Raw genomic sequence first — 12526 nt, 5'->3', positions numbered from 1 at the left:
TTGGAGACTCCCTGGCAGTCTGTCATCCCACTCAGCTGGAATAGCTGGCAGCAAGGTGTCTTGTTCTCTGCATACAAGGGGTGGTGGGAGAAGGCTGTGAGGGGCTCTGATGTGCCTCCAAGCCAAGAGTCAAGCAACAAGCACTGAAGGCTCAATGCATGGAGACCCAAGTGGAGCTGAAAAGAGGGGAAGTGGCAGGAGAGGACGTTGGATCAATGTCACCTGGATCTAGTCACTTTCATCCCCCTGCTGGGATGCCTTCTCACCCATATAAATGTGGCTTGGTGCAGCTGTAAGTTGCTGTGTGCATGTTTATGTGTTTCTAACATTCGTCCTGGGTTGTGCATTTTTCTGCCTGCTCCTCTGTCTTTGCTTCAGAGACACCTCCCTCTCTACAACGCAGGGCAAGGGTTGGGCTCTTATCTCCTGTAAGCTCAGGGGTGTACTGGACAAACACTAAGGGCCACCGCAAAGATAGAGTGGAGCTGTTTTGGCCAGGCTCTCAGCAAGAGGGCACAGAGGAATATGTGGGCAAAAGCCTGGAGAGCTGTATAGACAGCTGTGATGTTACCCCTTGGCTACCTGGATGACAGCTGCCACTGATAAAATGGGCAAAAAAAAAAAAAAAAAAAAAATGACAGCCCACTGGTTTGAAAAGGGGAGCAGAGCAGGCCTGAGCTGCCAAGGTCAAGGGCAGGTGGGATTCGCCTTAGTGCCCCAGCCTGGCCATGATGCTTGGCACAAAGCAGACACAGCCTAAGTGTTTGCTGGAAAAAAGAAAGCAGTGAGGCACTGATGTTGGGGTGAGGGGGCCCTGACATTTGCTCACTTACTCATTCCTTCATCTGTTCACTCACTGCATCTGGTGCTTTTGTACCAGGCCCTGCTCCAAGCACAATCAGGGGCCAGGGCTTCTGTGGTACACTCAGTGGAATGGGAAAGTGAAGAACCTCCATTAACACCTGTATGACATTCAGGTGCAGGAAGGGCTGCTGGATGCCAGGATCTCTTACATCACTTCATTTAAGTGTCTTCTCCTTCCTCAGCTGATCTAGGTTCCTTCAGCATCACACTAACCCCCCAGGTATGATCTGGGCCTCCCGTGCTTTAGGAGAGAAGAAGGAAGACAGGAGGACCTCATCTGTGCCCATGTGGCAACAGGAGCCTTAGACTCTCACTGCCCTAACAGCGGTGGGCAACATATTCATTTATATTGGAAAGATAATAATTACAGTGAATATTATTACAGTAGCAGCAGCAGGAGTAATAGGAATAGCTGCCTTTATTCTGGATGTATTAGTCCATTCTCACACTGCTATAAAGAACCACCTGATACTGGATAATTTATAAAGAAAATAGGTTTAATTGACTCACGGTTCCACAGATTGTACAGGAGGCACGCCTGGGAGGCCTCAGGAAACTGGTGGAAAGTGGCAGAAGGGCGAGGGAAAGCAACGCGTCTTCAGGGAGCAGCGGGAGAGACAGAGAGCAAAGAGGGAGGTGCTACCCACTTTCAAACAACCAGATCTTGTGAGAACTCATTCCCCATCACAAGAACAGCAAGGGAGAAATCCTCCCGTATGATCCAATCACTTCCCACCAGGTCCCTCCCCAAACATTGGAGATTACAATTCAACGTGATATTTGGGTGTGGACACAGAGCCCAGCCATATCACCGGAGTTCTCACTGAGATGTAGGCCCTTGGGTCGGGCATATTTTCTGTAGCTGATCATTTTCTCATCACAACAGTCAAAGGGAGTAGATATTTTGAACTTATTTTACAAATGAAGAAGCTCAGTATTAGGGAGTTTGGGTGTCTGGCATCTTTTCAAATTCAATGAGGTACATTAGAAGAGCCAACCTTATATAAGAGGTGGCAACAGAAAGGAAAAAAAACAAAAAACAAAACGAGAGTCCAAGAACCTAAGTCTAAACCTCACTTGGCACTATTAATTATTAGCTACAGGGTCGCCACATACAGCTACCCGGGTTGTCTACTGCACCACAACTCCAGGAGCTGCTTTTCACTTAAACTGCAGTGTGAATGCGCTCTCAGGTTGTGCGATATGGTGGCCCTTGTAAGCTCTATGACCACCTAAACTCCTCTCAAGGGTATTGTGAGGGGATGTCTGCACCAAGTCTTTGTGAGCAAAGTCTGTGGCTCCAGGGAATCCATATCTGCCTTTCCACATATCTTCTTGATGGGGAATGTGCCGCAAGTCACCAGGATTAATCAAGCCCTGCCTGGCAGAGGCGAACAGAATGTCAGCGTCCTGCATCCTGTGGAATGCAGTGGCTTGGGAACAGGAACTGGGGCCCAGGACTCATGTCTCTGGCCCCAGCTCTTCATTGTTAAATGCTCGCTTCATGACCATGGGCTAACAGAAAAGCCACCAACAGATGGTTCTGCTTTGCAGCGTCATGGGAACTTAGGCCCACCCCCTCCTCTTTTAGAGTGTGTGCCAGCGCCAGCCATCCTTGTGACAAAAAGATACCCAAGGAGGAGCGGAGAGCCAAGACTCTACTCAGTAGAGAGCGGCAAGCCTCCCCCGTAGAGCTAAGAATGGGGTACTGAACAGGGTATGAACCCAGCACAAACTCTTCATAGTATTTGGTAGCACTGGGCCTGTACAGGGCAAAAGCAGCTTTCAAATAGACAAAAACAAAATGGCAGGTAGTCGTTCTTCCTGGGAAATCTGATGACAAGTTCTCATGGAGTGAAAGAAATGGCCTAAAGTATGACTTGGCCCCAGGTACAAACGTCAGTGTTGGTCAGCCCAGAGATCCTAACTTAGCCAAGTACTGGGGAACCACATATAAGAAGCCTCAAGGGGCACAGTCCCTCCTGCAGGTCCTGTCTCCTGGAATTCATCCCCCAAGCCACTGTGATTGTTTCTCCTATATTACCTTGTTGCTAGTCCCATGCACACAGTTCTCACTGGCTTGTTCTTTGTGTTTTGTTTTGCTTTGCTTTCGCCCAAGGCCTCCGACAAAGCTCACCGGCCCTCAGAAAAGCAATGTGAATACTAGGCTTGCGTTTCACCTGAGGATACCCTTGTTGGGAGAGAGGCGCTGACACAGCAGCCCGGGGCTGAGCTGAGACCCCCCTCCTCACAGCTGGTGGACTAGGGATGAAGACCCCCAAGCTAGGCCTGGGGATTTGGGGGTTGGGACTTGGAAATGCCTGCCAGTCTTTGTCACACATATACTTGAATTGAAAACATGTCAGCAAGGAAGTTCAAGGTTGAACACAGTCTCTTGAAGGTCTGACATTGGGTGTGCCTAGAGAGCCACGTGGGCGGGAAAGATAATGAGAGAAGGGGGCCCAGAAAGAAAGAAGGGAAAGCGTTCTTCCCCGGTTCTCTCTGGATTTCCCATTCCTGGGTCCAGGTCTTCCTGAGCCAGCCATTCCTTTAGGCTCCCCGTGTCCTTAGAATAAATGCACCCTATTTGCACACCTTTTTATTTTTTGCTCATTTGAGAGTATCACTGTTACTGAGAGGTGACGTGGCCTGACTTGAACCTCCAGCAGTCACAAAGCAGTGGAAGGACGTGGAAGCCGCATTTCAGACACAATCTTCCAACTTTATGCTTAAAACATGGGGCACAGATGTGGCAACTCCCATGACAGCTTAATGACAGTCAGTCAGGACATCCATCTTGCTCATCCTAGTTAATCCTTGCACTATCCTTTTGAGGCAGTGATTGTTCCCAATTTACAGGTAAAAATGTTGGGGATCAGAGAAGTTATGTAACTTGCCTAAAATCACACAGCTTCTGCTAATTCAGTGTATTCATCAACTCACTCAACTCCTCCTCCAGTGCTAGAGACCCCTGGTCAGAAGGGCTTACAGAATTACCAAACCTTAGCCAGAGCAGGACTCTGAGGAGTTTACTAGTCTCATTAAGGCCCTGATACATGTTTTAAATTTCATTTTCTTAAGCTCTGGGGAAGGCTTGCAAAAGCAGCCCAGTATACAGCAGCTGTGGATACAGATGACGTCCTAGGGGCTTCACTCAGTGACTCACTCTCCTTGTCAGATTGAACCCCTGGACTGCTCTGGCCGTTGCCTGGAGAAGAAGAGACAGCTCTGCCTGCTGCTGCCCCTGCCCTGGGTCAGAACCACCAGAGCTACCTGCCAGAATGCAGTTCTCGGAGTCTCCCTCTAAGATGGATGGACTCAGATCCTACCAATATCCACCATCCTATGATCTGCTTGTTTAAGAAGTGTTTGCACAATTAGCCAGGCGTGGTGGCCGGTGCCTATGATCCTAGCTACTCAGGAGGCTGAGGCAGGAGAACTGCTTGAACCCAGAAGGTGGAGGCTACTTGGGAGGTTTAAGCAGGAGAATCACTTGAACCCAGGAGGCGGAGGTTGCAGTGAGCCGAGATCACGCCACTGCACTCCAGGGTGGGTGGCAGAGCGAGACTCCCAACTCAAAAGGAAAAAAAAGTGGCTACACAGAGCTTTATGTGCCCTTGAGCTTCAGACCTGAATTACCATTTTGGAGACTTGAGGCCTGTGTGTTCTCCAAGTAAACTGAAAGTCCTCCTGGTGGGCGTTCCCCCAGGGTTTCACTTACATTCCTTTCCTGTCATTTTCTTTCCTTTCCTTCGTGCTTTTGGTTCCTTGGAGCCACTGTCTGAGCGGGCCTGAGAGCAATCAGGAAGTCAGATAAGGATGCTGCTGTCTCGCTGTCTTCCCAGGCATGTGGGAGGTCAGCCTGGGTGCTTCTGGAAATTTGCTGTCCCATTGACTGAGAGAGCAAAGACTGTCCCCCGGAAACAACTGAGTGACTTCCAGCACCTGCAGCACGCCCTGGACCCCAAAGGCCACTTTCCTGGCTTGTAGTCGCAGAGGGGTAAGAGTGCCCTGAGCAGGGTCACTTTAGTCTTCATAAAGGCCGTGCTGAGCAAGCAGTCAAGTTGGCCAGAGAGCACACTGAGGTTGCCTTGACTTTCTGCAAGACTGAAAAAACCTGAACCATCCATCTCAAACATGGGGGCAAGACAGAAAGGGGGCTGGAGGAGTCAGCTGACAAGCATCCTGTTCATCAGGGCTGAGCCCAGGCCCCGGCAGAGAGGACAGCCGCCCCTAAGCTCCCACCGACCAAGCCAAGAGGATGTGCAGCCTGGAGTTGAAAATATCATCCGGATTTTCAAGAAATGGGAAATTCTGACTTGAGCTGAAATTTCCCAACTTGTAATAAAATATTGACATGTAATTTAATTTATAAATAACACTCTATGCCGGCCAAACAAAATTCTTCATTGATGGGATGTGGCCCCCGGGAGGTCTGTCTGTGGCCTCTGCTGTCAATGTTGTCTAAGAGGCAATGGCTCTGCATGGAGGGTGTACTGGCTTTGCTCAGGTAGGAACCTTCGGGTAGGCAGTCTCAGAGCCTGTGGCTGCAGGCCAGCAGGGCAGAACCACCCAGGACACAGAGGCTACGGTGGCAGGCACCAGAGGCTGAGTCATGGCTAGGTCTGAGCTGGCCTGGAGAGCAGGTGTGGACAGGGGTATGTGTTTATTCTTTTTTTTGGCACGGAGTTTTGCTCTTATAGCCCAGGCTGCAGGATAACGGTGTGATCTCGGCTCATGGGCTCACTACAACCTCCACCTTCTGGGTTCAAGCAATTCTCTTGCCTCAGCCTCCAGAGTATCTGGGGTTACAGGCACACTCCAACACTCCTGGCTAATTTTTCTATTATTAGTAGAGATGGGGTTTCACCATGTTGGCCAGGCTGGTCTTGAACTCCTCACCTTAGGTGATCCACCCACCTCGGCTTCCCAAAGTGCTGGGATTACAGGTGTGAGCCACCGTGCCTGGCCTATTCTTTCAGAAAATATATACTAGCTGTAGCGTACCGGGCACTAAGATACATGGCGGTTTGTTAATTTCCTGGGGCTGCTGTAACAAATCACAACAGTCTCCCTGGCTTAAAACAACAAAAATGTATCCTCTCACAGTTCTGGAAGCCAAAAGTTAGAAACCAGTACCACTTGGCCAAAATCAGGGCCACGCTCCCGCAGACGCATGAGGGGAGAAGCCCTTCCCTGCCTCTTCCAGCCTCTGGTGGCTGCTGTTCCTTGACTTCCGGCCTCATCACCTGCCTCTGTAGCCACATGACATCCTTCCCTCCTGTGTGTGTCACATCTCTTTCTGCATCTCTCTTATAAGGACACCTGCTTGGTTTAGGAGCCACCTGGATAATCCAGGGTAATTTCCCCATCTCAAAATCCTTCACATCTGCAAAGTCCATTTTTCCTATAGGTAACATTTACAGGTTCCAGAGATCTTGTTTGAGGGCCAGTATTCAGCCATGATTCAGGAGGAATATAACTCAAAGGTGGCAAAGAACAAAACAGATAAGGTCCCTCTCCTCTGAGATCTTACCTTCTGGCTGGGAGAGGGGGCAGAAGAAAGTCAACATGCCAATAAACACATAATAAAATCTCATGCGACAGACGTGCTGAGGAGAATGACTAAGATCTTCTGGGCACTGCTTCTCAGACCTTGGGAATGTGCCCCTCTGCGCTGTCCAGCTCCGTCCACCCCAGCAGGTGGAGCCTTGGGCTGTCCCTCCCTGCCTCCCTGAGCTCCTTAGCTCACACCAGTTGCATGTGTTTGTTGCAGACCCCAAGACTTGGTGAATGAGAGCATCATCTGGTGGAGACTGGGAGCCCAACAGGAAGGGAAGCCTTCCAGGGGATTCCCTTGAGACCTATCTGGAACCCTGCTGTAGGATGCTGTCAGCCTGGCTGCAGTGGAGGAAGGGCAGGCTCCCTTGGGGCTCACCTGAAGGGCTTGGCTGGCGATGACAGACTTCTCGGAGCACACTTCCCTTCTCAGTTCCAAGCCCCAGTGGGGAAGATTTTCCTGGCCCATGTAGGGCATGTGCTGGGGATTCCAAACCTGCCTATCATGAAGCAGGTCCCAGAAAGGCACAGTGGTCAGAGGGAGGACTCCTCTGCTCATGGGAGGGCATGGCAGTCACTGTGTGAAGGCCCTCTAAAGTAGGCTGGGTCAGAGGGCTCGCCTCCAGCTTTTGGTCTCTGATCTGGTTACAGCCACGTCACCAGGAGTCCAGCCTCAGAGCTCCATTCCAGCAAGGCTGATGGGAAGCGACTGGACTGGGGCAGGGGACCTGAAAATGTCAAGGTCACATGATGCATTTGTTGGGGCTCAGGACATACCACCCCAACGTATAACCTTAGAAGATCAAAATGTGCCACCTCTAAATATACTTCTAGGCATATTTTGCCCTGGTTTTTCAAGAAACTGCAGACACAGGGGTAGCTCTGAAAAGCTGTCCTTTTGTAAAAGAAATTTTCATCTGTGAAGGAAATTACGTTAGCTCAGTGAAGTATCTGTATCAGGAAGAGGGCTGCTCCCAGGTAACTTTTTTGATCTGAGGCACTTCTTTTTTTTTTTTTTTTAGACTGAGTCTCGCCCTGTCACCCAGGCTGGAGTGTAGTGGCACCATCTTGGCTGACTGCAACATCTGCCTCCCAGGTTCAAGCGATTCTCCTGCCTCAGCCTCCCGAGTAGCTAGGATTACAGGCACATGCTACCAGGTTGGGCTAATTTTTTGTATCTTTAGTAGAGTTGGAGTTTTACCATGTTAGCCAGGCTGGTCTCAAACTCCTGACCTCGTGATCCACCCATCTTGGCCTCCCAAAATGCTGGGATTACAGGTGTGAGCCACAATGCCCAGCCCGACCTGAGGGACTTTTTATCTGCATAAGAAGCCAAACTTTATTCACCATACATTTCCTCTTCTCACCCTATCATAACCTGTGTCGCCACCCCCATACCCCGACCCCAGATGTCCCAAGCCTCTGTTCCTTTCTGTAGTTCAGGATGCTATATCAGGTTCAATTCTCTGACCCTTATTGAAGTCTCATATTTTGTAGGATTCCCATGCATATATGCACAACTCAAATGGTTTCCTCTTGTGAATCTGTGTTTTGTCAACTTAATTTGTAGCCCAACCAAAGAACTCAGGAGGGTAGAAGGAAGTCATTTTTCCCTCCCCTACACATGTCAATATTTGAGTGTGTTCTCGTCCCCTTGACCTCCAGCCAGGCACACCCTGCTATTTCTACATGTCAGATGTCATTCTCCCTTTATGAATGAAAGAGGAGTCTGAGGTCCAGGGAGGAAGGTAACTCATCCAAACGCCTTCAGATTCCAGCAGGCCACACCCACTGGCATATGAATTTAAATGCCATTTGTAAATAAAATCCTCCAAAGCCACCTGCATCCGCCCCTCTCTCATACCGCAGGAAGTTGGGAAACTCTGGAAGGACGCTGGTCTTCCCCACACTGGGAGCAGCAGGGAGCTGAGACTGAGGTCCTGTCTGCCCCCAGGAGCAGGAGTGTGGGAGGGCCCGCAAGTCAAGCACTTGGTATTTCCATTGTGAAACACAGGGGTAATCACCCCGCCTTCCCAGGGGAGAGCTGTCAGGGCAGGTCTACAGAAGCCACTCAAGCGCTTTGAACTCTGCTGCAGATAGGGCTGGAGGGAGACGATGGAGCCCCTCTCAAGCCCCGGGGTGGGTATAGTTTGCAGGACAGCCCTGGCCTTGGTCCCGACACCCTTGAAGGATGGAGAATCAGGCTTGGCATATTTAGCACCTGGAAGCAGCTCGGCATGGTGGCTGCAGAGTGAGGACTGCGTTATCCTGGTCACACCACCTGCAGTTGTGTGCCCTTGACCACAAGTCCCCATGGGGACTCAGTGTCCCCATTCAGAAAATGAGAACAATGTCCCTGTCACCGGGTTGTTTCGAAAATTAGATACAGGCCAGGCATGGTGGCTCACGCCTGTAATCCCAGCACTTTGGGAGGCCAAGGTGGGCAGATGACCTGAGGTCAGGAGTTCGAGATCAGCCTGGCCAACGTGGTGAAACCCCATCTCTACTGAAAACACAAAAATTAGGCGGGTGTGGTGGTACATGCCTGTAGTCCAAGCTACTTGGGAGGCTGAGGCAGGAGAATCGTTTGAACCAGGGAGGCTGAGGTTGCAGTGAGCCAAGATCACACCACTGCACTCCAGCCTAGCAACAGAGCGAGACTCCATCTCAAAAAAAAGAAAAAGAAAATTGCATATAAATTTCCCATAGTCCCTAACACAATAGGCGCTATATTAAATGGTAGAACATTCTTGTTCTTGCTATCACAGTGTGACCTTGGGAAATTCCTTTCATCTCTCTGTACTTGGTTTCTTTAGTTGTCAAAAGAGGCATTCTCAGGGGCTTTGATTTTCTTGTCTTTAAAATGCGAGCAGTCACAGTACGTTCCTTGTTGGATGCAGCCAGGGTGCCACAAGTGAGCGTCTGTGGAACAGAGCCGCATTCCTGCTGAGTGCTCTCTGTATGTGTGCTGGTATCCGTGCTACTCTTCAGCACCAGGACATAATCATCATTCCAGGCCTTCCCAGAAGGAACGGAATGGGATAAGAATGAAATCAGGGCGATGGGGATGGTAGAAGGAAGCCCAGCAAAGCACCAGCTGCTCCATGCCATGAGGAAGGAACATAAAGACCCCCCTACCCCAGCCTTCTCCCCAGGCTCAGAGTCCACAGGAAGCCTGGGGAACCACAGCCCTCCTCAGCATTCCGAACTACAGCCCCAAGCCCGAGGTCTTGAGTGTCCTGCAAAGCCTCAACCCTTGGCAGCCACCTGGCAGGCCCAGTGTACTATGGCAGGCCTAGTGTGTGTTAGACACAGGGCATGCACAGTGCACAAGTGAGGCATTTCTGCTCCATTTCACAGACAAGCAAACTGAGGCTTAAAGAGTTTCAGCAAATTGCCTGAGCCTCATGGTGAATCACTGGCGGCTGGGAAACTGGAGCTCTGGTATCCTAAGGCTCCTATTGCATGTAAGGAAATTCTGGCATCATCTAGGGAGACAGCATTCCCTCCCTGTCTACGCCCCCCACTCCCACCCCCACCCCCAGCCCCTGAAAGCATTCATGGGGCCTGATAGACCATGGATCTCTCCCAAGTGTACCAACAGCTGGGCCCCATCTGCAGCAGGCATCCCGGAGGGTTAGATGCAGGTCCTGGTGATTCTGTGGGGCTGGTTAGTTGTCCACACTGTGAGGAGTGACAAGACCACCCTGCCCTCTGCCAACTTCCCAAGCTCAGAGCTCCCGGAAGGCCTGGGAGGCCACAGTGCCCAAATGGAACCAGGTATAGCCTATTTCCCTCTGATTGTTTTTAAGAAACCTGTGACCTCTGATCCATTCTGGGCTGGCCGCATTTAGGAGGTCAAGTTTCATGTCCCTTCCAGCATCAACCACAAGTCCCAGGCTGCCTCTGCCCCTCCTGGCTTCTCCTCCTTCTCCAAGCATCCCCTGGCATGAGCTGGGGGAAAACAGCTTGTCTGTTCTTGTGGGGCAGCCTCCAGGCATGGCTGCCTCAGCAGGGGTTCTGCTTGCCGCTGTTAGCAGCCCCCCGCACCCCCAATCCCATTCCCCTTAACCCAAAACTTCAGGAGCTCTAGGTTTACTCAGTCCAAAGGCATCAACCCTGTGCCACTGGAGTATCTCCAGCCCACTTGTGACCCTGGCCTCTGCGGCTACCTCCCCAAGGTGCAACAGAAGAGGCTGGAAAGTTCTACAGAGTTCACTGCATTGTCTCATACACTGCACTGATGACCTTAAGAGTCTAGGCCCAAGAACAGGCCGAGGTGCGCCCAGGACTCAGCCATGCCATTCACTCTCCGCCTCAGCCGTTGCTGCAGAATCCCTCCAGGCCTGCTTAGCTTTCAGCCTTGTACCTTCTTAGTGATGCTACAGTGTGGAAATACATGTGAACACTGCATGTTCTTTGGTCAGTGAACACACTGCTCTGGGACCTCCCTGGGGACACGGCTAGACGCGTTTCCCATCTCTCTTATTCAGTTCAGAGTGGCTGCGTGTCAGACTTCTAGCCAATGGAATGTGGGGAAAATGACGGGAGCCACCTCCAGTGAACACCTCACACAAGACTCGGTGGCCTCTCTCCATCTGCCTGCTGAACCAAGAGGCCCCTGAGGACGAGAGAGAGCAGGGCACACGACAGAAGGACCCCAGGGCCCTTCCCTGAGTTGACACTGAACATGAGCCACCTGAGAGAGCCTCGCAGCCCAGTCAGGAACCCCCATGTGGGATCATCATCAGTGAAAAGAAACTTTCAGTGCTTTCAGCCAGGAGTCAGCCAGCTGCAGACAGCAGGCCAAATCTAGCTGCCTGCCTGTTTTCATATGACCTTTTCTATGTGAGCTAAAAAAAAAAAAAAAGTTTTTATGTTTAAAAAAATGATTTAAAGAATTTTGTGTCACATGAAAATTATATGAAATTCAAATTTCCGTGCCCTACCATCTAAGTTTGGTTGGAGCACAGTCACACCCATTTGTTGACATCCCATCTGTGGCTGCTGTTCCAGGACAGCAGCAGAGGCAAGAGTTGGAAGATCGTATGGCCTGCAAAACCTAAAACTATTTCCCATCTGGTCCATACAGAGAGTTTGCCAACTGCTGCTTTCTTCTGTCACTAGGATTTGGGGGTTGTTTGCTACAAAAGTTAGCTTATCCTGGCTACCGCAATTAGGTGATATGATGAAGTTTTTTTTTTTTTTTTTTTTTTTAAACAGAGTCTCACTCTATTGCCCAGGCTTAAGTGCAGTGGCACAATCTCAGCTCACTGCAACCTCCGCCTCCCAGGTTAAATGATTCTCCTGCCTCAGCCTCCCAAATAGCTAGGATTATAGGTCCCTGCCACCATGCCCAGCTAATTTTTGTATTTTTAGTAGAGATGAGCTTTCACCATGTTGACCAGGCTGGCCTCGAACTCCTGACCTCAAGTGATCCACCTGCCTTGGCCTCCCAAAGTGCTGGGATTACAGGCATGAGCCACCGTGCCTGGCCATGATGAAAATTTTTAAGACTTTGAGATGTCAGGCAAAATTGCCTTTTGGAGGATTATGTTAACCTACACTCCCCCCAAAACTTATGAGCAAGACCACTGCCCCACTCTTTTGCCAATCTTGGGCATGTGATATACCCTCACTGGAAAATAAGAAAATAATTCCACCTGCTTAAGGCTAAGGGGGAGCCGACATGAAACAGTCTGTGATATAGTAGGTGCTGGATAAATACTAGTATTGACCTTTGGTTGCTGAGAGGTCCTTCTCACAAAAGTTAGATCCTAATATATGAATGTTTTTGATGCCTAAAATTGGCCCCACAAGGAAGATCTTCTGATGCGTCAGGCACATTGCTTTGAGAATGTCTGTGGATGGTACTCCCTCCTTCTGACACCCATGTCATTAAGTGACCTTGTGACAATATCAAAACTTCCTGTTCTTTTCTCTATTTCTTGGGTTTACACAATTCGTCCAGACTCTGTTAGAAGCGGGATGTGATTAGATGGAGGAAAGAAAAAAAAAAGCCCTGAGCACTTCTGCCAAGGAGAATAGATCAGATCAGCACTCCACTCTGATAGAATGAGGAAACCCAAATGCAAACTGGCAC

This window comes from Saimiri boliviensis, chromosome 5, assembly GCF_048565385.1.
Source record: "Saimiri boliviensis isolate mSaiBol1 chromosome 5, mSaiBol1.pri, whole genome shotgun sequence".
Taxonomy (NCBI): domain Eukaryota; kingdom Metazoa; phylum Chordata; class Mammalia; order Primates; family Cebidae; genus Saimiri; species Saimiri boliviensis.
The sequence above is the reverse complement of the archived record's forward strand: the minus strand, read 5'-3'. Positions refer to the sequence as shown.